The following is a 27,071-nucleotide window of genomic DNA, read 5'->3' on the forward strand; positions in this document are numbered from 1 at the left end:
GTAGGCTTTATTTTCTATCTCTAGGGCTAGCTAATTCTTAGGCTGTGCCGAGGCGTCTAAGCCTGTTAGGTACACTCCACGGCTATTTCTAGTGTGTGTGATAGGATTAGGGATTGCGGTCAGCAAAGTTCCCACTTCCCAGAGCTTGTCCTGTGAGTTTAACCATCAGGTCATTCCTGGTGCTCCTAATCACCAGGTCATAACAGCTTGTTATTCATTTATTCTTATAGGCATGTCTTTCACTTCCGGTTCAGGGGTCAAGTCTTCTCTTCCTCTGGCAGCCATTTCATTTTTCAGTTTACTTTCTGTTGTGAGAGGACACACTTTAATCGGCTTAGGAAGGCATCAGTCTTTCGACCACACTCTCTTTTGTTGCTCACACTTGCAGTCATACTTGGTGTTACTTCTTACTGTACCTGGTCTACCCTGCATTTCTGGAGAAAGTACTGTATTACCAGTTATACACTGTATGTCCAGATTTACAAATAAACAAGTCTGGATTGCACAATCCCTGGTGTGCATCATCTCTCCGGACGCTGAGCAGCATTGGTCCTGTCTGCGTCACATTGAAAAAATATGAAGGTACGCTTCTCTCTCATAACTCTTATTAGTCAACGACACCTCCATTCGCCTCATGTGGGGACAGAACAGTCGAAAGACTGCCTTGAAGCCCGGCTAGAATCATCCTTATATCCCTATACACGTGCCCACGCTCTGCCTGCGCACATACTGCAGCCCTGCTCTGCTAAGAAATCTCCTGTAGCATCACCTCAGACCGCATTGTGCATAAAGACTCTCTGTGTATTATACCACATCGCTGCAGATTGTCGGACTGCAGAACCCCACAATTCTCCTAAATCACCTTGGGAATCTTATCAGGGGGTCGCAACTAAGCTGCACCGCGATTTCCAGCCCCCAATTCAAAAGTTCAGTTTCTGAAAGAGACAGCGCACCTTAAATCAAAATGGCTGAAAAGGACCTTACGCAGTTCCCCAATGCTGAAACAGAGCAAATACAACCCGATACTGTCCATTATGAAGACCAGGAAGCAGAGACTACTTCCGCAGCAGACCCAGATGCACGGCCAGTACGCTCCCTCAAGCCAACACTAAAGGTCCTTGAGAATCACCGTTCCACAAGAGATGAGTTCAATGACAACCTGGACGACCTATGGGAACGAGTTGCCTCCCTCATGTCAACCGTCCAACGCCACAAAAGTGATGCAGCGAGTTTACAGGACACTATAAGACAGCTTGATGTGGCCCATGACAGATACAAGAGACTGTCTGCAAAGTATGCTGCCTTCCTAAAAGACTCTAAAATAGACAAAGCCCTATCAGAGTTAAGCAAGGCAGATTCCACAGACAGAGAAAGGGACGCTGCCGTGCAAGATGCCAAAGATAAAGCGGAGCTTCGTATCGCCCACCTGCAAGAAACTAGATCGCACAGGTCAGCCTCGTCTAAACACTCCGTTCGGTCATACAAATCATCCTGTTCAAGAACTTCAGCTCTAAGTGACAGAATCCTAGAGGCCCGTTTAAACGCAGAGCGGTCCAAACTAAGGCTACATTCACATTAGCATTTTGCGGGGCTGCGTTGGGCGCAGCCGCGGCGACGCATGCATCATGCGCCCCTATATTTAACATGGGGGCACATGGACATGCGTTGTATTGCGTTTTGTGACGCATGCATCTTTTTTGGCGCAAGCGTCAGGGTGCAGAGGATGCAGCAAGTTGCATTTTTTTGGCGTCCAAAATCATGCCAAAAAAGGATGCATGCGTCACAAAACAATGCGTTTTGCATGCGTTTTTGTTTGCCTTGTGTGTTGCGTCGCCGACGCAGCACCGCACAACGCAAATGTGAACATAGCCTAGACGTTCATACACAGAAAAGAAAGCTGAAGCAGAAGTCAAGAAAGTAGAAGCTGAAACAGGAGCCAGGAAGGCAGAAGCAGAAGCCAGGAAGGTAGAAGCAGAAACAGAGGCTCGAGCAAGGATTCTTCAAACAGAAAAGGAGGAAGATATCGCATTAGCCGAAGTAAAAATACTCGAGCTAGCATTGAAGCAAAACCTCGACCCGATTTGCCTTCCACCACAGGAAGAAGACGACCCAGCTGTTCATACCAGAGACTACGTGCAAAAACAGATACCAGCAGCGCACACCTTCTCCAGCAAGCTTCAACCCATCATTGGTTTTATCATGTCTTGTACTAGAAAACGGGAAAAAAATTCCAAGTGCAGTGAAATTGCAAAAAAAGTGCAGTCCCACACTTGTTTTTTGTTTGGCTTTTTTGCTAGGTTCACTAAATGCTAAAACTGACCTGCCATTATGATTCTCCAGGTCACTATGAGTTCATAGACACCTAACATGTCTATGTTATTTTTTACCTAAGTGGTGAAAAAAAATTCCAAACTTTGCTAAAAAAAAAAAAAAAAATTGTGCCATTTTCCGATACTCGTAGCGTCTCCATTTTTCATGATCTGGGGTCGGTTGAGGGCTTATTGCGTGCCGAGCTGGCATTTTTAATGATTCCAATTCGGTGCAGATACGTTCATTTGATCGCCCGTTATTGCATTTTAATGCAATGTCGCGGCGACCAAAAAAACGTAATTCTGGCATTTCGATTTTTTTTCTCGTTACGCCATTTAGTGATCAGGTTAATGCTTTTTTTTATTGATAGATTGGGCGACTCTGAACGCGGCGATACCAAATATGTGTAGGTTTGATTTTTTTTTATTGATTTATTTTGATTGGGGCGAAAGGGGGGTGATTTAAACTTTTATATTTTTTTTTATTTTTTACACATTTTTTTTAAACTATTTTTTTAACTTTTGTCATGCTTCAATAGCCTCCATGGGAGGCTAGAAGCAGGTACAACCCGTTCGCCTCTGCTACATAGCAGCGATCTTATGTTCGCTGCTATGTAGTAGAAAATCAGGTGTGCTGTGAGCGCCGACCACAGGGTGGCGCTCACAGCTACCGGCGATCAGTAACCATAGAGGTCTCAAGGACCTCTATGGTTACAATGGAGAAGCATCGCCGACCTCCGATAATGTGACGGGGGTCGGCGATGCGCTCATATCCGGCCGCCCAGCCGGATGCGGTAGTTAAATGTCTGCGTTTGACAGCGGCATTTAACTAGTTAATAGCGGCGGGTGAATCGCGATTTCACCCACCACTATTGCGGGCACATGTCAGCTGTTCAAAACAGCTGACATGTCCCGGCTTTGAAGCGGGCTCACCGTGGAGCCCTGCATCAAAGCAGGGGAGCTGACCTCGGACGTACTATCCCGTCCGAGGTCAGTAAGGGGTTAAGATCAGAGGCCTGGTGTTCTCACTGTCTTTGGAGCAAATTTCTCAGATTCTGTAGTAAGTCATAAATCCTCCTGGCCCCCAATAGGACATATAGTGCACAGAATTATCTACACCACATTGGAAGAAGAACATGGGAATGTCCCGGGAATATTATAGTCTTGCTGTGTATTGGGAATCTGTATCCTATCTTTGGTCTCAATAAGAGTGCAGGTTTTGTAGCTCTTCACATTGCACGGATAAGTTCCTCTTGATGTATTATGAGGGCATTTAAGTTTGGATTATGATGTTTCTTAAATTTAATATAAGTCCATCATCTACAGCCATGCATGCCTTAGATATAATAATATCTGTTGCAGCCCAATGGACAGGGATGAACACTTAACCCATCTTAGAAAGACCTTTTTAAATCAAGGCTACCAGCCCACCTCCATTGATCATTGATGATCAGACCATTAGAGCCACAAGGATCCCTAGAAGTCAATTACTTCAATACAGAGAAAAAGAGGAAAATAACCGTGTACCTCTGGTGATGACTTACAACTCACAGCTTGAGGAATGGAGAAAAACAACTAAAAAACTTCACCACATCTTACACAAGGATGACCGGCTAAACACAATATTCAAAGACCCTCCCTTACTGTGCTGCAGGTGACCTCGCAGTTTAAGAAACATCATGATGCAAAGTTCAATGAGGAACTTATCCGTGCAGTTTGAAGAGCTGCAAAACCTCCACTCATGTATAGACCAAAGATAGGATACAGATTCCCAAGACACAGCAGGACTATAATATTCCCAGAACATTCACATGTTCTTCTTCCAACGTGGTGTACTTAATTCTGTGCACTATATGTCCTACTGGGGGCCTCTATGTGGAAGAAACAGGACAGAAACTGAGAGCAAGGATGAGGTCTCATTGCCACACAATTAAAGATAATATTTTTTTTACTGGGGGTGAAACATTACTGTGGTCCAGGACACAACATAAACCATATCAAAGTTATCATACTAAAAGGCAATTTTAAATCAACATTTTTTCAGGGTTTGGGAATACAAGCTTATTAGAGTCTTTGAGTCCATCCACACAGGACTAAATCTGTCAGGAGGATTTATGACTCACTACAGAAGCTTAGGAATCTGCTCCAAAGACAGAGAGGGCATCTGGCCTCTGATGTTACTTGGATATTGGGACTCTAAAACATTCACACTACTAATCTAAGGATTCAGCCTTTGAGCTCAGTTTGTTTATTTAAATGTTCATTTATTATACCATGCCTCTTTTTTGTGTTTGTTTGTCTGTGCATATATTTGTGTTTCTTCAGAAACTTTGTTATACCATGTCTGAGGAAGGTACCTAAGAAGTCCCAAAAGCTTGCTTTGTAATATTAACCATTAAAAGGTATCAAAACTACAAGATTATTTCCCACTGAGAACATTCTTGATTCTAGTAGTCACATGTTCCCTGACAAAGCTGTGTTGCAAGTGATACATGTGCGACTTATCTTCACACCCCTGTTAACCAAGGCTACCACCCATCATGGTATACTTCTTTTCTCATTTATTTTCCCATTTACATGTGAAGTGGTGTTAGATTTATCCACCATCTAACAGCTGACTTCATTGGAGTTTTGTATATTTTTACATACCCAGCACACTGCAGGTGTGCTTAATAATAATAATAATAATCTTTATTTTTTTATATAGCACTAACATATTCTGCAGCGCTTTACATTTTGCACATATTATCATCACTGTCCCCGGATGGGGCTCACAATCTAAATTCCCTATCAGTATGTCTTTGGAATGTGGGAGGAAACCGGAGTGCCCGGAGGAAACCCACGCAAACACGGAGAGAACATACAAACTCTTTGCAGATGTTGTCCTTTGTGGGGTTTGAGCCCAGGACTCCAGCGCTGCAAGGCTGCAGTGCTAACCACTGAGCCACTATGCTATGTCTATTCACTTCATGCATACACCATGCACCTGTCTTTCTCTGTTTGTCCCTCTCTGGATGCTAGTAATGGTCTGGAAATTATTCCTGACTGTACAAATTATGTCTCTCTACTGATGACACGTACTGTAGCTAAACCATTGTAAGTCAGATTGTTTTTTATGTTTATTATCTTAATTAATTTTGGCATGTTATTGTGGCACCCCAGGAGTTCGGGTACCAGAGTAGTGATGCCTTCCTCTCGGGGAGGGTAGTGCTATGCCTGGAAAAAAGAGGGATCTCATTGGCAGCTAAATCACACACACAACACCTTCTGAATCCAGGCCAGGAGGGGGAGCTCAAAACCCTGTTTTAGGGCAGCTTCCCTGGATAAAGATCCTGGTTTGGAGAAGGAGCTAGTTTAGTCTGGATCAGACAGTCTGGAGAGCAGACAGGAAAGGAGCAGAGGAGAGATTTCAGGGCTCAAGGAGGCTACAAGTGGGCCTCCAAGGAGCCAAGGTGCAGAAACAGGGTACCGGGAGCCCGAGGCTAGAGTGGAACTGTATGACACCTAGCAGAACTAGAGGCCACAGAACTAAATGTGTACTGCCCAAATTAAGCCTGTGGTACAGCAGCACCCTGGAGCCTGGAGTCACCGTGCAGAGACCCCAGAAGGAACGGCTCAAGCTGCCTACCATACAGGTACCTGTCCCAGCACAGGGGAAGGAACCAGGACCTTGTTAGGACATTACAAACAGCAAGCGCACAGTGCAAGGCTCCCAACCTGACTTGTCAAGGGGACTCCACTTGTTTCCGGGCTGCCTGGACTCCTAATGTACCTGTTGCTAGTACCCTGGAATGTGGCCTGCTGTTGTGAATTCCGCTCTTGGGCTCCCTCCGGTGGTTGTAGGTGGCACTTTTGTGAGTTCTGCTCTTGGGCTCCCTCCAGTGGTTTTAAGTGGAATGGCTGCTCCTTGGATTTAGCAGTCTGCAGCTGCTTCCACTGATTGTCTTTCTGCTCGGCTATTTATGCCTGGCTCTTCCCTTCAGCCAGTGCCACTTGTCAATGGTTCCTGGTTGGATTCACATCTTTGCTTGGATTTCCCTGATATCCTGACCAGTTCAGCAAAGATAAGTTCTTGCTTTGCTCTTTTCTGTCCACATGTTGTGGACTTATTCGTTCTGTGCATTCTATGTTTTGTCCAGCTTGTCAGTATGGATTAATTCAGTTAAGCTGGAAGCTCTGGGAAGCAGAGTTACCCTCCACACCTTTAGTCAGGTGTGGAGATTTTTGTAAACTCTGTGTGGATTTTTGTAGTTTTTAATACTGACCGCACAGTATTCTATCCTGTCCTATCTATCTAGCTAGACTGGCCTCCTGTGCTACATCCTGGTTTCATTCTGTGTATGACAATTTCCTCTTCCCCCTCTTCTTAGGTCCCTGAGTTTTTGTCGGATTTCCAGGATGTATTTGATGAGCCCAAGTCCAGTTACCTTCCTCCACATAGGGACTGTGATTGTGCTATTAACTTGATTCCAGGTTGTAAGTTCCCTAAGGGCCGACTTTTCAATCTGTCTGTTCCAGAGCATGCCGCCATGCGGAGTTATGTTCGGCCGTCTTCGTCACCATTAGGAGTGGGTTTCTTTTTTGTTGCTAAGAAGGATGGCTCCTTGAGACCCTGTATAGATTATCGTCTTCTTATTAAGATCACAGTCAAATTCCAATACCCCTTGCCTTTGCTTTCTGATTTGTTTGCTCAGATTAAGGGGGCTAGTTGGTTTACTAAGATTGACCTTCGAGGGGCATATAATCTTGTTCGTATTAAACAGGGTGACGAATGGAAAACTGCATTTAATACGCCCGAAGGCCATTTTGAATACCTCGTGATGCCATTCGGGCTCTCTAATGCTCCATCTGTGTTCCAATCTTTCATGCATGATATTTTCCGCAATTATCTTGATAAATTCATGGTTGTATATTTGGATGATATTTTGATTTTTTCCGATGATTGGGAGTCTCATGTGAAGCAGGTCAGGATGGTATTCCAGATCCTTCGTGATAATGCTTTATTTGTGAAGGGGTCTAAGTGCCTATTCGGAGTTCAGAAGGTCTCTTTTTTGGGTTTTATTTTTTCTCCCCCGTCTATGGAAATGGATCCTGTTAAGGTCCAAGCTAATCATGACTGGATTCAACCCACATCTGTGAAGAGCCTTCAAAAATTTTTGGGCTTTGCTAATTTCTATCGCCGGTTCATTGCCAACTTTTCCAGTGTGGTTAAGCCCCTTACTGATTTGACGAAGAAAGGAGCTGATGTGACGAATTGGTCCTCTGCAGCTGTTGAGGCCTTTCGGGAGCTTAAACGCCGATTTACTTCTGCCCCTGTGTTGCGTCAGCCGGATGTTTCTCTTCCTTTTCAGGTTGAGGTTGACGCTTCTGAGATTGGGGCAGGGGCCGTTTTGTCTCAGAGGGATTCTGATGGTTCTTTGATGAAACCGTGTGCTTTTTTTTCCACAAAGTTTTCGCCTGCGGAACGCAATTATGATGTCGGCAATCGGGAGTTGTTGGCTATGAAATGGGCGTTTGAGGAGTGGCGACATTGGCTTGAGGGAGCTAAGCACCGCGTTGTGGTCTTGACTGATCATAAGAATCTGATTTACCTCGAGTCGGCCAAGCGGCTGAATCCTAGACAGGCTCTATGGTCCCCGTTTTTCTCCCGTTTTGATTTTGTAGTCTCGTATCTTCCGGGATCTAAGAATGTTAAGGCTGATGCCCTCTCTAGGAGTTTTTTGCCTGATTCTCCTGGAGTCCTTGAGCCGGTTGGCATTCTTAAGGAAGGGGTGATTCTTTCTGCCATCTCCCCTGATTTGCGGCGGGTGCTTCGGGAATTTCAGGCTGATAAGCCTGACCGCTGTCCAGTGGGGAAGCTGTTTGTTCCTGATAGATGGACAAGTAAGGTAATTTCTGAGGTTCATTGTTCAGTGTTGGCTGGTCATCCTGGGATTTTTTGTACCAGAGATTTGGTTGCTAGGTCCTTTTGGTGGCCTTCCTTGTCGCGCGATGTGCGTGCTTTTGTGCAGTCCTGTGGGACTTGTGCCCGGGCCAAGCCTTGCTGTTCCCGCGCTAGTGGGTTGCTTTTGCCTTTGCCTGTCCCTGAGAGGCCCTGGACGCATATTTCCATGGATTTTATTTCGGATCTTCCTGTTTCCCAGAAGATGTCTGTTATCTGGGTTGTTTGTGACCGGTTCTCTAAAATGGTCCATCTGGTACCTTTGCCTAAGTTGCCTTCCTCCTCAGATTTGGTTCCATTGTTTTTTCAGCATGTGGTTCGTTTGCATGTCAGAGAATACTGTGTCTGACAGAGGTTCTCAGTTTGTCTCTAGGTTTTGGCGGGCCTTTTGTGCTAGGATGGGCATTGATTTGTCTTTTTCTTCAGCGTTTCATCCTCAGGCTAATGGCCAAACTGAGCGAAATAATCAGACCTTGGAAACCTATTTGAGATGCTTTGTGTCTGCTGATCAGGATGATTGGGTGGCTTTCTTGCCGTTGGTCGAGTTTGCCCTTAATAATCGGGCTAGTTCGGCTACTTTGGTTTCACCTTTCTTTTGTAATTTTGGTTTTCATCCTCGTTTTTCTTCGGGGCAGGTTGAGCCTTCTGATTGTCCTGGTGTGGATTCTGTGGTGGACAGGCTGCAGCAGATTTGGACTCATGTGGTGGACAGTTTGACGTTGTCTCAGGAAAAGGCTCAACGTTTTGCTAACCGCCATCGGTGTGTTGGTCCCCGGCTTCGTGTGGGGGATTTGGTTTGGTTGTCTTCTCGTCATGTTCCTATGAAGGTTTCTTCCCCTAAGTTTAAGCCTCGGTTTATTGGTCCTTATAAGATTTCTGAAATTATCAATCCGGTGTCTTTTCGTTTCGCTCTTCCAGCCTCTTTTGCCATTCATAATGTTTTCCATAGATCTTTGTTGCGGAGATATGTGGTTCCTGTTGTTCCCTCGGTTGATCCTCCTGCCCCGGTGTTGGTTGAGGGAGAGTTGGAATATGAGGTTGAGAAAATTTTGGATTCTCGTTTTTCGAGGCGGAGGCTTCAGTATCTTGTCAAGTGGAGGGGTTATGGCCAGGAGGATAATTCTTGGGTTGTTGCCTCCGATGTCCATGCCGCCAATTTGGTTCGTGCCTTTCACTTGGCTCGTCCTGATCGGCCTGGGGGCTCTGGTGAGGGTTCGGTGACCCCTCCTCAAGGGGGGGTACTGTTGTGAATTCCGCTCTTGGGCTCCCTCCGGTGGTTGTAGGTGGCACTTTTGTGAGTTCTGCTCTTGGGCTCCCTCCGGTGGTTTTAAGTGGAATGGCTGCTCCTTGGATTTAGCAGTCTGCAGCTGCTTCCACTGATTGTCTTTCTGCTCGGCTATTTATGCCTGGCTCTTCCCTTCAGCCAGTGCCACTTGTCAATGGTTCCTGGTTGGATTCACATCTTTGCTTGGATTTCCCTGATATCCTGACCAGTTCAGCAAAGATAAGTTCTTGCTTTGCTCTTTTCTGTCCACATGTTGTGGACTTATTCGTTCTGTGCATTCTATGTTTTGTCCAGCTTGTCAGTATGGATTAATTCAGTTAAGCTGAAAGCTCTGGGAAGCAGAGTTACCCTCCACACCTTTAGTCAGGTGTGGAGAGTTTTGTAAACTCTGTGTGGATTTTTGTAGTTTTTAATACTGACCGCACAGTATTCTATCCTGTCCTATCTATCTAGCTAGACTGGCCTCCTGTGCTACATCCTGGTTTCATTCTGTGTATGTCTTTTCCCTCTCCACTCACAGTCATTACTTGTGGGGGGCTATCTATCCTTTGGGGATTTTCTCTGAGGCAAGATAGTTTTCCTGTCTCTATCTTTAGGGGTAGTTAATTCTCAGGCTGTGACGAGGTGCCTAGGGAGTGACAGGAGCATCCCACTGCTACTTCTAGTGTTGTGTTGAGCTTAGGGACTGCGGTCAGTACAGGTACCACCTCCTTAAGAGCTCGTCCCATGTTGCTCCCAAACCACCAGTTCATAACAGCCTGCCAACTACAGTAAACCAGGTAAAGACTTTACAACTTGTGTCCTTTACTCATTGACCGGCAAACACCATCCTCACCATACAATCCCTGGGGACCTCACTTCACCTGTGGGAAGCGTCACCATCAATGCTGCAACAACATCCCCCAGAGGACCCCTTTAAAGCAGCATCAGTCCCCCATTGACCGAACACCACAGGTGGCGTCACGACAGACTTATTCACAATTCCCCTTTAAAGATCGTTCCCCTTTTACAGTGAGTCCCAGCGCCACGAACCAGGTCGCAGCCACCGTGACACCCCCTTTAATAGCCGACCGGACCTGGTACCGAGTACCCTGCCCTGGTGGGCGACTCATCTTTTTGGCGTCATGAACAGGATTTTGTGCCCTGGTATTGCCAGGTACTGTGTGCCAAAGACTGTGACAGTTTTGTTTGAAAACCGCCATTGCAGCGCCGCATGGAGCGCGAGGGGGAGGAGACGTACCTTAGTGGGCGGAGCTGGTTGAAAAGAGCACGAAGAAGAAAACGGGTGCCGCGCTGCCAGAGGAATGCCGGAAGTGAAGACGTCGTGCAGCAGGGTCAGAAGTGAGGACACCGCAAAGTGCTGGACGGAGGACTGGGAACCGCTTCAGACTGCGCACCGGAGGAACCGCTACAGACTCCGGAGGAGAGACGCCGGCTTCTACCAGGTTAGCGAGGGGAAAAAGCCATGTCTGACCCGGGAGGAGGATTGGCGGCAGCCGCAGGCCCCATAGTACCCCCGAGCCCTGCAGCGGAAGCACCCGCAGGCCCAGTGATGCCCCCAGGCCCCGCGGTGGATGCAGCCGCAGGTGCCATACCTCTACCATGTCCTGCAATGCCTGCAGCTCCAATAAGCCAGCCAGACCCCGCTGTAGCTACAATGCCCATAATGATGCTGTCCATGCCATATATTCCTGGTGCGGCCTGGCTCCCACAATATTCCGGAGAGTCCCATACATTAAGTGACTTTAAGGAAAGACTCTGCAGCCTATTTGAAGTTTATCCCCTGACAAAGCAACAAAAAGATAACATCTTAACTGGTCAACTGATTGGCGTGGCCCTAAGTCTACGTTCACATTAGCGTCGCGTCGCTGTTGTGTCGGCGACGCAGCGGCGACGCACGGAAAAACGCGCGCAAACGCGCGCAAAAACGCGCGCGTTTTGCGACACGTGCGTCGTTTTTTACGAAAATCGGACGCACAGAAAATGCTACATGTAGCGTTTTCTTGCGTCCGACGCTAGCGTCGGAAACGACGCACGTGGCGAAAAACGCCACCAAAACATCGAACGCGTCCCCTATGTTAAACATAGGGGCGCGTCGCCGCTGCGTCGCCGCTGCGTCACCGACGCAACAGCGACGCACATTAGCGTAACGCTAATGTGAACGTAGCCTAAGAGAGGTAAAATCCTGGCCAGATGTGGAAAAAAGGACTGTGCAGCAGATCTTTGCTAAACTCAAAATCACCTTTGACACCCGCACCGCTGCAGAAAAAAAAATGAAGTTCTTGGGGTGTAAGCAAAGAACACAGGATAGCATGTGGGATTATGCCCTTAATCTACAGGAGGCACTGTGGGCCATCAAAGAAGTTGACCCTAACAGTGTGCAGGATGTAGACAAGCTCTTAAAGGAGCAGTTCATTGTGGGACTCATAGTAACATAGTAACATAGTAACATAGTTAGTAAGGCCGAAAAAAGACATTTGTCCATCCAGTTCAGCCTATATTCCATCATAATAAATCCCCAGATCTACGTCCTTCTACAGAACCTAATTGTATGATACAATATTGTTCTGCTCCAGGAAGACATCCAGGCCTCTCTTGAACCCCTCAACTGAGTTCGCCATCACCACCTCCTCAGGCAAGCAATTCCAGATTCTCACTGCCCTAACAGTAAAGAATCCTCTTCTATGTTGGTGGAAAAACCTTCTCTCCTCCAGACGCAAAGAATGCCCCCTTGTGCCCGTCACCGTCCTTGGTATAAACAGATCCTCAGCGAGATATTTGTATTGTCCCCTTGTATACTTATACATGGTTATTAGATCGCCCCTCAGTCGTCTTTTTTCTAGACTAAATAATCCTAATTTCGCTAATCTATCTGGGTATTGTAGTTCTCCCATCCCCTTAATTTTGTTGCCCTCCTTTGTACTCTCTCTAGTTCCATTATATCCTTCCTGAGCACCGGTGCCCAAAACTGGACACAGTACTCCATGTGCGGTCTAACTAGGGATTTGTACAGAGGCAGTATAATGCTCTCATCATGTGTATCCAGACCTCTTTTAATGCACCCCATGATCCTGTTTGCCTTGGCAGCTGCTGCCTGGCACTGGCTGCACCAGGTAAGTTTATCATTAACTAGGATCCCCAAGTCCTTCTCCCTGTCAGATTTACCCAGTGGTTTCCCATTCAGTGTGTAATGGTGATATTGATTCCTTCTTCCCATGTGTATAACCTTACATTTATCATTGTTAAACCTCATCTGCCACCTTTCAGCCCAAGTTTCCAACTTATCCAGATCCATCTGTAGCAGAATACTATCTTCTCTTGTATTAACTGCTTTACATAGTTTTGTATCATCTGCAAATATCGATATTTTACTGTGTAAACCTTCTACCAGATCATTAATGAATATGTTGAAGAGAACAGGTCCCAATTCTGACCCCTGCGGTACCCCACTGGTCACAGCGACCCAGTTAGAGACTATACCATTTATAACCACCCTCTGCTTTCTATCACTAAGCCAGTTACTAACCCATTTACACACATTTTCCCCCAGACCAAGCATTCTCAATTTGTGTACCAACCTCTTGTGTGGCACGGTATCAAACGCTTTGGAAAAATCGAGATATACCACGTCCAATGACTCACCGTGGTCCAGCCTATAGCTTACCTCTTCATAAAAACTGATTAGATTGGTTTGACAGGAGCGATTTCTCATAAACCCATGCTGATATGGAGTTAAACAGTTATTCTCATTGAGATAATCCAGAATAACATCCCTCAGAAACCCTTCAAATATTTTACCAACAATAGAGGTTAGACTTACTGGCCTATAATTTCCAGGTTCACTTTTAGAGCCCTTTTTGAATATTGGCACCACATTTGCTATGCGCCAATCCTGCGGAACAGACCCTGTCGCTATAGAGTCCCTAAAAATAAGAAATAATGGTTTATCTATTACATTACTTAGTTCTCTTAGTACTCGTGGGTGTATGCCATCCGGACCCGGAGATTTATCTATTTTAATCTTATTTAGCCGGTTTCGCACCTCTTCTTGGGTTAGATTGGTGACCCTTAATATAGGGTTTTCATTGTTTCTTGGGATTTCACCTAGCATTTCATTTTCCACCGTGAATACCGTGGAGAAGAAGGTGTTTAATATGTTAGCTTTTTCCTCGTCATCTACAACCATTCTTTCCTCACTATTTTTTAAGGGGCCTACATTTTCAGTTTTTATTCTTTTACTATTGATATAGTTGAAGAACAGTTTGGGATTAGTTTTACTCTCCTTAGCAATGTGCTTCTCTGTTTCCTTTTTGGCAGCTTTAATTAGTTTTTTAGATAAAGTATTTTTCTCCCTATAGTTTTTTAGAGCTTCAATGGTGCCATCCTGCTTTAGTAGTGCAAATGCTTTCTTTTTACTGTTAATTGCCTGTCTTACTTCTTTGTTTAGCCACATTGGGTTTTTCCTATTTCTAGTCCTTTTATTCCCACAAGGTATAAACCGCTTACACTGCCTATTTAGGATGTTCTTAAACATTTCCCATTTATTATCTGTATTCTTATTTCTGAGGATATTGTCCCAGTCTACCAGATTAAGGGCATCTCTAAGCTGGTCAAACTTTGCCTTCCTAAAGTTCAGTGTTTTTGTGACTCCCTGACAAGTCCCCCTAGTGAAAGACAGGTGAAACTGTACAATATTGTGGTCGCTATTTCCTAGATGCCCGACCACCTGCAGATTTGTTATTCTGTCAGGTCTATTAGATAGTATTAGGTCTAAAAGTGCTGCTCCTCTGGTTGGATTCTGCACCAATTGTGAAAGATAATTTTCTTGGTTATTAGCAGAAACCTGTTGCCTTTATGGGTTTCACAGGTTTCTGTTTCCCAGTTAATATCCGGGTAGTTAAAGTCCCCCATAACCAGGACCTCATTATGGGTTGCAGCTTCATCTATCTGCTTTAGAAGTAGACTTTCCATGGTTTCTGTTATATTTGGGGGTTTGTAACAGACCCCAATGAGAATTTTGTTACCATTTTTCCCTCCATGAATTTCGACCCATATGGACTCGACATCCTCATTTCCTTCGCTAATATCCTCCCTTAAAGTGGACTTTAGACAAGACTTTACATAGAGACAAACCCCTCCTCCTCTCCGATTTTTACGATCCTTTCTAAACAGACTGTAACCCTGTAAGTTAACTGCCCAGTCATAGCTTTCATCTAACCATGTCTCGGTTATTCCCACTATGTCAAAGTTACCTGTAGATATTTCTGCTTCTAGTTCTTCCATCTTGTTTGTCAGGCTTCTGGCGTTTGCGAGCATGCAGTTTAGAGGATTTTGTTTTGTTCCAATCTCCTCGCTGTGGATTGTTTTAGAAATGTTCTTACCTCCCTTCTGAGTATGTTTTCCTGGATCTTCTTTGTTCAAGTCTAATGTTTTTCTTCCCGTCCCCTCTTCTTCTAGTTTAACGCCCTCCTGATGAGTGTAGCGAGTCTTCTGGCGAATGTGTGTTTCCCAGGTTTGTTGAGGTGTAGTCCGTCTCTGGCGAGGAGTCCATCGTACAAGTAATTCACACCGTGGACCAGGAATCCGAATCCTTGTTGTCTGCACCATCGTCTTAGCCAGTTGTTTGCATCAAGGATCCTGTTCCATCTCCTGGTGCCATGCCCGTCTACTGGAAGGATAGAAGAAAAAACTACCTGTGCATACAGTTCCTTTACTTTCTTCCCCAACTCTTCAAAGTCTTTGCAGATTGTCGGTAGGTCCTTCCTTGCCGTGTCATTGGTGCCAATATGTATCAGAAGAAATGGGTGGACGTCCTTGGAGCTGAAGAGCTTTGGTATCCTATCGGTCACATCCTTGATCATCGCACCTGGAAGGCAGCATACTTCTCTTGCAGTTATGTCCGGTCTGCAGATGGCTGCTTCTGTGCCTCTCAGTAGTGAGTCTCCCACCACCACCACTCTTCGTTGCTTCTTGGCTGTACTTTTTGCTGTCACTTGTTGCTGTGTGCCCTTTTCTTTTTTGCTTGCTGGTATTGCTTCATCCTTAGGTGTGCCATCTTCATCCTCTACAAAGATTTGATATCGGTTCTTCAGTTGTGTGGTTGGTGATTTCTCCATGGTCTTCTTGCTTCTTTTGGTCACATGCTTCCACTCATCTGCTTTTGGAGGTTCTCTGACACTTTTTTCACCTTCTGTGACCAGTAGAGATGCTTCTGTTCTGTCTAGGAAGTCTTCATTCTCTTTGATGAGTTTCAAAGTTGCTATTCTTTCTTCCAGACCCCGCACCTTTTCTTCTAAAAGGGCCACTAGTCTACACTTCTGACAGGTGAAATTGGATTCTTCTTCTGGTCGATCTGTGAACATGTAGCACATGCTGCAGCTCACCATGTAGGTTGTCACATCTGCCATGTTGCTCCTAGATCCTGCTGACTTGCTGGGTGTTATCCTTCTTGTGTAATCTACTCAGCAAGCTCTCTTGCAATAATGTCCTACAGGGAAAAATTTGCGCGCCGTACGGCGCGCGGTTTGGTGATGCTTTCCAAGCAGCTGGTCCCGACTGTACCCAACGATCTTCTAGCTTAGGGAGACTCTTCGCTCTTCCCAGAAGGCACCTGGAATATGCAAATTAGCCTCTTCAAGCTTGAATCCCTGGTTTGGTGATGCTTTCCAAGCAGCTGGTCCCGGCTGTACCCAACGATCTTCTAGCTTAGGGAGACTCTTCGCTCTTCCCAGAAGGCACCTGGGATATGCAAATTAGCCTCTTCAAGCTTGAATCCCTGGTTTGGTGATGCTTTCCAAGCAGCTGGTCCCGGCTGTACCCAACGATCTTCTAGCTTAGGGAGACTCTTCGCTCTTCCCAGAAGGCACCTGGAATATGCAAATTAGCCTGTCCAGCACCCACAGGACCCAGCTACGCATCCTGGCCTTTCAAAACCCTGACCTGGACTTTGCACAATTTAAAGTCAGGGTCATCCGGGTGCTGCACGAACCTCAGCCCAGCTGCACAGTGCCCCCTAGGTGTTCAGCCCTCACGTACCACCAGGAGGTGGCATCATATCCTCAGGTCCCTGTTGAGGCCGATGCACAGATTCTGGATGATGACCCCTTCACAGGATTACCCCTCCAGGTGCAGGAGCTAACTAAAAGCGTAGCTGCACTTGCCAGGACCGTGCAATCCCTACAGGAACCCCCAAAGGAGAAGATCAAGCTGGCTTCCAAACCGGAGGACGTCCCCTGGCGACGACAGAAGACGATCCTGCCGACCAGAGGAAGAGACCACGATCGCTATCATCAGGATGGACGACCCATCTGCCGCCGCTGCAACCAGGTGGGACATATTGCAAGGTACTGTCATTTAAACGAGCGACCCCTGGGGCAGAGGGCCAACCCTCAAGAATAGAACGACCAGGCCCACAAAACTGGCGAGCCAAATACGTCGGAGGACGACTTGTCCTCCCCACTGTGATCGATGGCATTGAACGCTTTGTTGGACATCGACTCTCAGGTTACAACTATGCCTTACAGTCTTTATAAACCTTATTGGTCTGACACAGACATTACCCGTGGCCCAGATAGTGATCTAACAATAGTAGCCAGTAATGGTCAGCTTTTACCACAGGTGGGGTACATGGAGGTCACCATTAAGGTGGGGCAGGTAGAATTAAAGGCCCAAGGAATGGTGATTGTTGATATTGACTGATGTGAATGTAACCTTATGATGACCATTGGTACTAATGTAATTGAAAATTGTCTTGCCGAGGTTATTGTCTTGGTACAACAGGTGGTTGAAACTGCTGATTCCAGTGAGCAGAGAGTCCTGGAAAAAGAAATCAGAACCCTGGTACAGAGACAGCAGGAAGAACTATCTGGTGGAGAAATTGGCAAAGTCACAGTGAGTGATCCAGTCCCCATTGCAATACCCCCCAGGAGTAAAATGTTAATTTGGTGTCGGGCAGCAATAGGCCTCAGAGGTAAAGACTACCAGGCCCTGTTAGAACCTGTGTATTCAGATAGTAGGCCCACAATCCTGACAGCCAGAGGGGTGGTTGAAGTCCGCAAGGGAAGGGTACCAGTACCTGTCCTTAACTGTGGAGACAAAGAGGTCCACCTAACCACACTTGCCACACTTGCCAAACTGTTTACTGTTGATAATAATGTAATACAGGCAACAGAACCCTTGGTCCCATCCAACGAGGCGGAGGACAATGGCTCTGCAGAACAAATGGAAGATTGGTGTCAGAAATTACATGTGGGCACTGACTCTACCCCATCACATCAAACATCAGGGGCTTACTGGGTGGTCCATGAGTATAAGCGGGTATTCAACAAACACCTACTAGATTTTGGGCAGGTAAAAGGGGTTCAACATCATATCCCCATGGGAAGTCATCCACCCATTAAGGAGAGGTACCGGCCTGTACCTCCAGCTCATTACCAGTGTGCCAAAAGCATGTTACGAGAGATGAAGGAGGCTGGGGTTATCCGAGATAGTTGTAGCCTTTGGGCAGCTCCATTAGTCCTCGTCAGAAAAAAGGACGGCACCATGAGAATGTGTGTTGATTATAGGCAGATAAACTGCATTACACATAGGGATGCATACCCATTGCCCAGAATAAAAGAGTCATTAGCTGCTTTAACATCTGCTAACTACTTTTTCACCTTGAATCTCACCAGTGGGTACTGGCAGGTTCCCGTAGCAGAGGCAGATAAGGAGAAGACGGCCTTCACAACACCAGTGGGCCTCTCTGATTTCAATTACGTGCCGTTTGGACTGAGCAACGCCGCAGGAACGTTCCAGGTGATGATGGAGTTCTGTCTCGGGCACAAGAACTTCAAAACTGTCTTGTTGTACCTGGACGATGTCATCGTATTCTCCAAGACTTATGAGGACCACCTAAGGCACCTGGCCAAAGTGTTTGAAGCTCTGTCCAACTTTGGCCTGAAGGTGAGACCATCTAAATGTCACCTGTTGAAACCCAAAGTGCAGTACCTGGGCCATGTGGTAACTCCTGAAGGAGTGACTCCAGACCCTGACGAGGTCACTGTGATCATAGACTGGCCGAAGCCCAGTAACATCCACAAAGTCCGACAGTTCCTCGGGTTGGTAGGCTACTACAGAAGATTTATTAAAGACTTCACCAAGATAGCTGCACCACTGTAAGACCTGTTAGTGGGCCAATCTAAGAAAACCAAGGGTAAGAATACCCCGTTTGACTGCAACGACAGGCTGGAGGTTTATATGGACATTAATAAGGCATTTGCATTAAAGAACTCAAAAAAGGTTAATTGCAGTTCTAGGAAACCTCCGAGTTTATATATTCAACCAAGTTTTGGGGAAAATTTGTTGAATATGCCAAATTCAAAATTGAAATGGTTTAATCATTTTTTAGCATATACTATATATAACCTTTTTATAACTTAAGACCCATTGCATGTCTCACTTAACAATTTTAAAGTATTACTTTCTCGAAGGATACCATTTGTCACGTGCATGACCATGGATCCTTCTCCATGTCCTGTTACCTGCTACATAAATGTGTGTTTCGACTTTAGGCCTCCATGTGATGATTGAACATGCTGGCATCACTCACAAGAAAGCCTATGAAAGGCTACGTTCACACTAGCGTTGTGCGCCGCTGCGTCGGCGACGCAACGCACAATGCACGCAAAAATGCAGCAAAACGCACGCAAAAACGCTGCGTTTGGCGACGCATGCGCCGGTTTTTGCAGAAATTTGGACGCAAGAAAAATGCAACTTGTTGCATTTTCTTGGTCCGACGCTAGCGGCAAAAAGGACGCATGCGTCGCACAACGCAACAACAAAAACGCATGCGTCCCCCATGTTAAATATAGGGGCGCATGACGCATGCGTCGCCGCTGCGTCGCCCGACGCAAACTAGCATAACGCTAGTGTGAACGTTACCAAAACCTGTTTTGTTCTAGAAGACTTTATCAGTGCTCAAGAGATTTGTCTGCTCTTCCAAGTGTCCAGGAGATCTCCCATCTTTACAGGGACCTTTTTGAACTTTCTGGGAGAAGTTGGCAAGTTCAATGAAATTCATTATGTTCAGAGAAAAACGAATGTAGGACTCTAGGAAATCCTTACACATTTATGTTTTACCAACATTATCTGTATGAACATTCAGAATGATCCCTAAGGCTATGTGCACACGATGCGGATTTTGCTGCGGATCCGGAGCAGTTTCCCATGAGTTTACATTACAATGTAAAGCTATGGGAAACAGAAAACGCTGTGCCCATGCTGCGGAAAAAAACGTGCGTAAACGCAGCGGTTTACGTTCCGCAGCATGTCAATTCTTTCTGGGGATTCTGCAGCGGTTTTACACCTGCTCCAATAGAAAACCACAGGTGTAAAACCACAGTGAAATCCGCAGAAAAACCGCGGTAAATCCGCGTTAAATCTGCAGCAAAAATGCAGCGTTTTTGCCCTGCAGATTTATCAATTCCGCTGCGGAAAAATCCGCAGAGGACCATTATACGTGTTAACATACTCTTAGAAGAACAGTAAATTGTAATCAAAGGCAGAAACTGCGACATCATAACATCATAACTAAAACTGTTGTGTTCTTTCAATATGACAGTAAAGTATGTAAAGTGAAAAAGATGAATTGTTATACTGGTATGTACTCAATACAGATAACAACCACATGACTGTTACCTACTGGCACTACCACTAGAGGGCAACACCACCCTGTTATAAACTTATTCCTAATGTAAAGTGATGTAAATAAAACAAATATATAAAATATACTGTATATTTAACAGATCACGTGGAATGTCATTTTCAGTATTTAAGATCAAATACTTGATATAGCTTTTATAAAGATTAATAAACAGTGAGATACTAAAAATACAGAAACTAAACGCAATTTGTTTGTAATAGTTGTAAGTCACTCAAGCACAATGCCCATGTCATTGTTTTCATATTTCTAACTACATTTACACCAAGTAGATATAACATTGCCACTGATTATTTCATGACATTGGGCAATCTGTTAAGGGAATATGTTATTAAACAGTGAATAGTCAGTTCTTGAGAAAGTTTGACAAGGGTCAAATCTTGATGGCTAGATTCATTCATGAATCTACATTCATTCTGTAATGCTGTAGATAAGCCGCCGATGTTACCTGAAAGAGGAGAAAAAGAGGTTAGATTATACTCACCCAGGGGCGGTCCTTCTCTGATGGGTGTTTCAGGTCCGGAACAGCATCTCCCATCTTCATTCCATGATGTCCTCTTCTGGTCTTCATGCCGCGGCTCCGGCGCAGGCATACTTTGTCAGCCCTGTTGGGGGCAGAGCAAAGTACTGCAGTGCGCAGCCACGGCGTGAAGACCAGAAGAGGACATCATGGAATAAAGATGGGAGGCGCCGGAGTGGACATGAGACACCCATTTGACCGGACCGCAGTGGGACCGCCCCTGGGTGAGTATAATCTAACCTCTTTTTTTCCTCTCTCAGGTTACATCGGAGGCTTATCTACAGCATCACAGAATGCTGCAGATAAGCACCTGATGACGGTGGGCTTACCTCACCATCAATTTTGGGGGTGACAGGTTCCCTTTAAGCCTATGCAGCAGAACTAAGGCTCAGAGGGAAAGGAGGCCCATTATAACAACATTTAAAAAAATAAAATGTTGTACCTGGATCCATCCAGTGCACTTGGTAGCCTAGGGGCCTAGGAAGTTAACATTTTGACTTGAAATCGTGTGGAGTTTGGGTGTTTGTTGGCAGGGCATAATGGTTAGGGCAGATTTTTCCAACTGCTGCATTGATCATGGTGGAGAACAACACTGGTTTTTTTCCTTTTGCTGGGTCCTTGGATCTCATTGCTGTGCTGGCAGAAAAGCTGCAGAGATTGTCACTGGTGGTGACTGAGCCCTCTTTCTGGGACAAGATTCCAGTGTTGGAGGAAAGGTCCGGGGGTGAACCTATACCTGCGGAGTTAGAGAAACCCATGCAGTTAGGAGATGCATTCATGTCGTATGTTTCCCCCGACGTTTGAAAGAAAAAGGGTGTGTGTTTTTGTGGGAAAAAGGGACATTTTATTGGGGCATGTCCTACAATCCCAAAGCAAAAAGAGGCTTGATTAGCCCTTGGGAGCCTGTTCGTCTTCAATCTACAATTCTCATTTTGTCCTGACAGCAGAGGTGGTGCTAGAGAGCAGGTCTCAAAAAAAATTCTGTGTTTGTAGACAGTGGAGCTAGAGTTAGTATGATGGATGCTGAGTTTGCTAGAACTCCTGGTTTTGTCTGCTCTACCTTGGCTAAACCTATTCTTATTTGCGCCAACGACTCAGCACCACTTGCACCGAGAACACTGACACAAATGAGACAGAGAACACTGACACTGACACATGAGACTGAAGATGGGGTATTTTCATTATAAAGTAATCCCTTGTTATGTCCTGAGGGGTCTCCACACTCCAATTGTTCTGGGTTTGCCCTGGTTGGAGAAGCATAATCCAACTGTAAATTGGCAATGCAGAGAGATTGTAAAGTGGGGAGATTACTGCCATGATAACTGCCTAAATGTTTCCCTTTCTGTATTTACAGGGTTCTTACCGTCATTTTTGTCTGAGTTGCAGGACCCTGCCCCAATTTTGCAGAAGGGGGTAGGCATCTTGTCCTTGTACACTGACCTGGAGGATAAGATGTTGGAAGCTCAGGGTGACGCCCCTGCTTCCAGCCCTTTGGAAAGGTTATTTATGCCATCTAAATTGCGTTGCAAAGTAATTAGAGAATTTCATAACTCTGTACTTGCTGGCCACCCAGGTGGTAAGGCAACCGCGGACCTCCTTTTTTGTCATTTTTGGTGGCCGAGGTTGCATCAGGATGTGATTGAACAAGTGGCTACCTGCAATGTTTGCGCACGTTCTAAAGTAACGCATACCCATCCATCTTGTCCTGTTTCACCACTACCTGTTCCTAACAGGATCAGGGGAGACCAGTATAAATGTATGACTGTCAGAAAATGCGTGCCAGGTCCGGACCTGAATGTGAATGACTTTATGTGGTTGTCTACAGGAATTTCAGGTTGAGGGTTCCTTCCTGGAAGTTGGAACCTAGATTCATTGGTCCCTATAAGATATCCGCAGTCATTGGTCCAGCAGCGTTTCATCTTGAGCTACTTCAGGTTCTAAAGGTCTACAATGTTTTTCACAGGTCTTTGCTGGAGAGATGTGTGGAACCCCTTGAGTCGTCATCCCTACCGCCTCCCCAAAAATGGCTGATGGAAACCTAGAGTTTAAAAGTTTGAGGATTGTAGATTTTTGCATCTGACTTCGTTACCTACAATATTTTGTACTTTGGTGGGGTTATGGTCCAGAGGAAAGGATGTGGGTTTCTGCATCAGAGATGAATGCCCACAGGCTGGTTCTTTTGTTCCACACCTCTTATCCTGAGAAATCTGGTCTTGTGTGTCCAGTGGCCACTTGTAGAAACGGGGATACTGTCACGGATGTGTCAGAGGCTGCAGACCATTGCACTGCATCTGTCTGCAGAAGGTTGCAGTTGTTTGCTTTGCAGACTTGTGGCCACTTCCCCAGGTGTTAATGACCACACCTGGACCTGGGTGTTTATAACTCCCAACTTCCTGTTTGGAGTTGTGGGTGATATTTCCTATTTGCACTTCTCTGTTGAAGCTTGGAGCTGTAGCAGTCTGCTAGCGTCCTCTTGGAGTTTGGAGGGGGTCAGCATTTCTCTCTGCGTCTACTCAAGTTAAGTGACCTCCTGGCCTACTGTTAGTGGAATTGACTAGCATTCATCCTGTCTCCCCCTTGTGCAGAGATTATCATCAGGGTCACACAGGGACTAGGTATCCTGCTGGTGATAGGTGCGGAACCTATATAGGTATGGTAGGAAAGATAGGGTGATGTTAGATCTGTCTAGGGGTCTCCACTTCCCCCTTCCCTAGTGTTTGGTTCCCCTTATCTTATCCCTTTGTGTTGCACTTATTCTGTCCTACACTGTGCGTGACACCTGTACGCTATGTTTATGTGATGTATGACCTGTGTTTCTCCAATGTGTGTGCTGTTCTTGTGTCATTTGCACTGTGCTTGCGCAGGTGAACCGTATCACCTACTTTGTTTTTAGATGAATTTTAGCCTCTATTTGATTGCTTGGAAATAAGACTCAACACAGTGATAATGTCAAATTCACAACTACTTCACATGCTTTGTACATTTTCTGTAGATTTTTGTTCCAGCTGAGGAAGTAAGTAGCTTGCTGCTTATATGCCACAGATTCGGAAAAGAAATCCTAAAGATTATTCCATGAGGGATAAATCCTTGTGTGGATCCAAGGTAGTGGAAACTGTAAATCTGCGACACATTTGTGGCAGAATTCTGTCTATCCTTGGATTTATGCAATGGCAAATCATTTTCATTCATTATGTGAACATATCAATGAATAGTTTCTTAGTCCCTTGCAAAGGCACTCAATCTAGGAGATCTGCACACCTCTGTACACACAGCCATGTGTGAGATAAACAGCTCTCAATTTACAAAGTGAACCACACCCAGGAGTTGAGATATAGTGAGCTTCCATCTCTCCCAACTCATCAGCTGCTCTCAAGCAATCTGTCATGGCCGATTAACCCCTATTAGTCCTATATGAACTAAAGCATTACTCCAAGTTTATCTCCCAACCATTAGTTGTGCGACACTTACCTTACAATTTTTAAAAAGACGTGTACATTTTGCTGTTTACCACTCTTTGCATTCTGTGAAAAAATCTTACCAAACCACTTCCAAGCAACTCTTTAAATTTACATTTCAGTAATTTTTCTTGGCAGAAGGCATCAGGCATTTTCCATCATCTCTTCATTACTTTATAGCTCATATACAATCTTTTTGATTCAAATATATTAATTATATTTTTTCACCATCCAATGTCTGTGTCGTTTTACACTTTTATCTATTTGTCAGTTTCACCAATTTTTTTTGTAACCCTAAATGTAAATTCTCCTATTATTTAGTCAGTACTACTTAAATGAGTTGGATATTTCCTAATAGTTAGAGTTGTCCTTTAACAATAAGCTGATCACAAAGTGTTGTTATTGGCTACCCTGCCAGTAATCACAAACTTATTTCCCTGAAATGCCACCTTAGGGGAAATTAAAGAAGCATTCTTTTTATTTTCATTATAGTACCGCCCATATTTTTTTCCTTTAGACCCCAAATTGATTTCTAAATCTCACTATGTATTGTATTCCCCTGCGCTCTCCTATCAATTTTATGATGCATCAGCACAAAATCAAATGAACAAATAGACCAATACCATCTCTGCCTACCGTGGTAACTGAGTGATTATACTCTTCTTTACATTCCCCTAATTAAGCTAATACATATTATCAATACACAGTCAGGGGACCTTGAACCATCATCTCCTAGAACTACTTTATAACCATGTGACAGTAGCTATCTAATTATCATCATCAATTGTGATAGAAGTTTACATGATTCCTTCAACAAGCTGTGGAAAAATGATTGTGGAAATTCAATGAAAATATTCAAATCCACGTTTTATTATCAAGTAGGTGTTAAATAATTAACACAGTAATAAAATATCTAAAAACATGAACCATTGGTCCTAGGTGTTAAAACAAATGTTTAACCTCACGAATGTTGCATGGAATTAACAGCATAGCACTGAATAAAGATAGAAGAAAAGGGGCATTTAAATAATTAAAGGGACATTGGAATGGAAAACATGCCAAAATCTTCTTCTAAAAATGTACAAAAACTTCATCCTAATGCAACCCACAAAATATAAAAATGTATCACATTGCTATACGTCTGTTCACTTAATTGCTAATTTGTCAACCGGGGCTTTGTGATAATGTGATATCCACTCTGAGTGTAGAACTGAAAAGGAGGTTTAAATGCCCCCCGACCTTCTCTGAATTATCAGGGAAAGGCTTTACATATACTTGTGAAGGCCATGAAGGGCCACATCCAACTGTGTAGCTGACACCTTGAGATATGCCGCCACAGAGATGTACATATTTATCTCTCTTGCAAAAGGAGAGCTGTTTTACACTTCAGGCGTTTATGCAATCTTTTTTAGATTTGTTCATAAGTGTCAGAAGAAAGCCACATAAAATTGCCCTAGGGCAAGATGTGCTGCCAAGCAATCAGCTGGTCAGCGTCTACATTACTATTTCACCATAGGTTTGAAATGATAAAATGTTGACGATGCGATGGTGTGTTCTTCAGAAATGGAACTATGACAATATGCACTCACAGAAAATTAAATAAGCAAAGAAAGAAAAAGATTGTGGCGGGGACGAAATATATCACAAGAATCATTTAAAAAGTTACATTTTATTGTATGAATTCATTAAGAACATGTATATGGAAAATAATTATAGCAAACACCAAAGACACCTTAAAAACCTATATGATACATACTGTACGTGCATGTGCATATATATATATATATATATATATATATATATATATATATATATATATAACCATATGTGTATATAGTAGGAGAGCTAATCATGGAAGTTTCACAAGCTCATGTGTAGAAAGAAAGCACAATCACAAAAGTATGATCCTATTGTAGTAGGTAAAATAAGTGCTTGCATGCATGTACATGAAACTTTAAATAGCATTATTTAGCTGATTATTATTATTATTTATTATTATAGCGCCATTTATTCCATGGCGCTTTACATGTGAGGAGGGGTATACATAATGAAAACAAGTACAACAATAATCTTGAACAATACAAGTCACAACTGGTACAGGAGGAGAGAGGACGCTGTCAGCGATAGCTCACAATCTACAAGGGATGGGTGAGGATACAGTAGGCGAGGGTAGAGCTGGTCGTGCTGTGGTTTGGTCGATCGGTGATTACTGCAGGTTGTAGGCTTGTCAGAAGAGGTGGGTCTTCAGGTCCTTTTTGAAGGTTTCGATGGTAGATGAGAGTCTGATGTGTTGTGGTAGAGGGTTCCAGAGTAGGGGTGATGCGCAAGACAAATCTTGTATACGATTGTGGGAAGAGGAGATAAGAGGGGAGTAGAGAAGGAGATCTTGTGAGGATCGGAGGTTGCATGCAGGTAAGTACCGGGAGACGAGGTCACAGATGTATGGAGGAGACAGGTTGTGGATGGCTTTGTATGTCATGGTTAGGGGTTTGTACTGGAGTCTCTGGGTAATGGGGAGGCAGTGAAGGGATTGACAGAGGGGAGAGGCTGGGGAATAGCGGGGGGGGGGGGGGGACAGGTGGATTAGTCGGGCAGCAGAGTTGATAAAGTTAAATGTACACATATCCCTAAGGTATATAAAAATAAATATTAATAGTAGTAAAGTAATATTACCACATACCAAAGGAAAAAAAGATAGTACTGCATGACAGTGATCAGGTTAGCTACCACAAGACCCGACACGTGTTTCGCCATTGCTTCATCAGGGGTCACTGATATGGTTTATATATACACATGTACAGGTGCTTCTCACAAAATTAGAATATCATCAAAAAGTTAATTTATTTCAGTTCTTCAATACAA

Source organism: Ranitomeya imitator, chromosome 1 (assembly GCF_032444005.1).
Source record: "Ranitomeya imitator isolate aRanImi1 chromosome 1, aRanImi1.pri, whole genome shotgun sequence".
Classification (NCBI taxonomy): domain Eukaryota; kingdom Metazoa; phylum Chordata; class Amphibia; order Anura; family Dendrobatidae; genus Ranitomeya; species Ranitomeya imitator.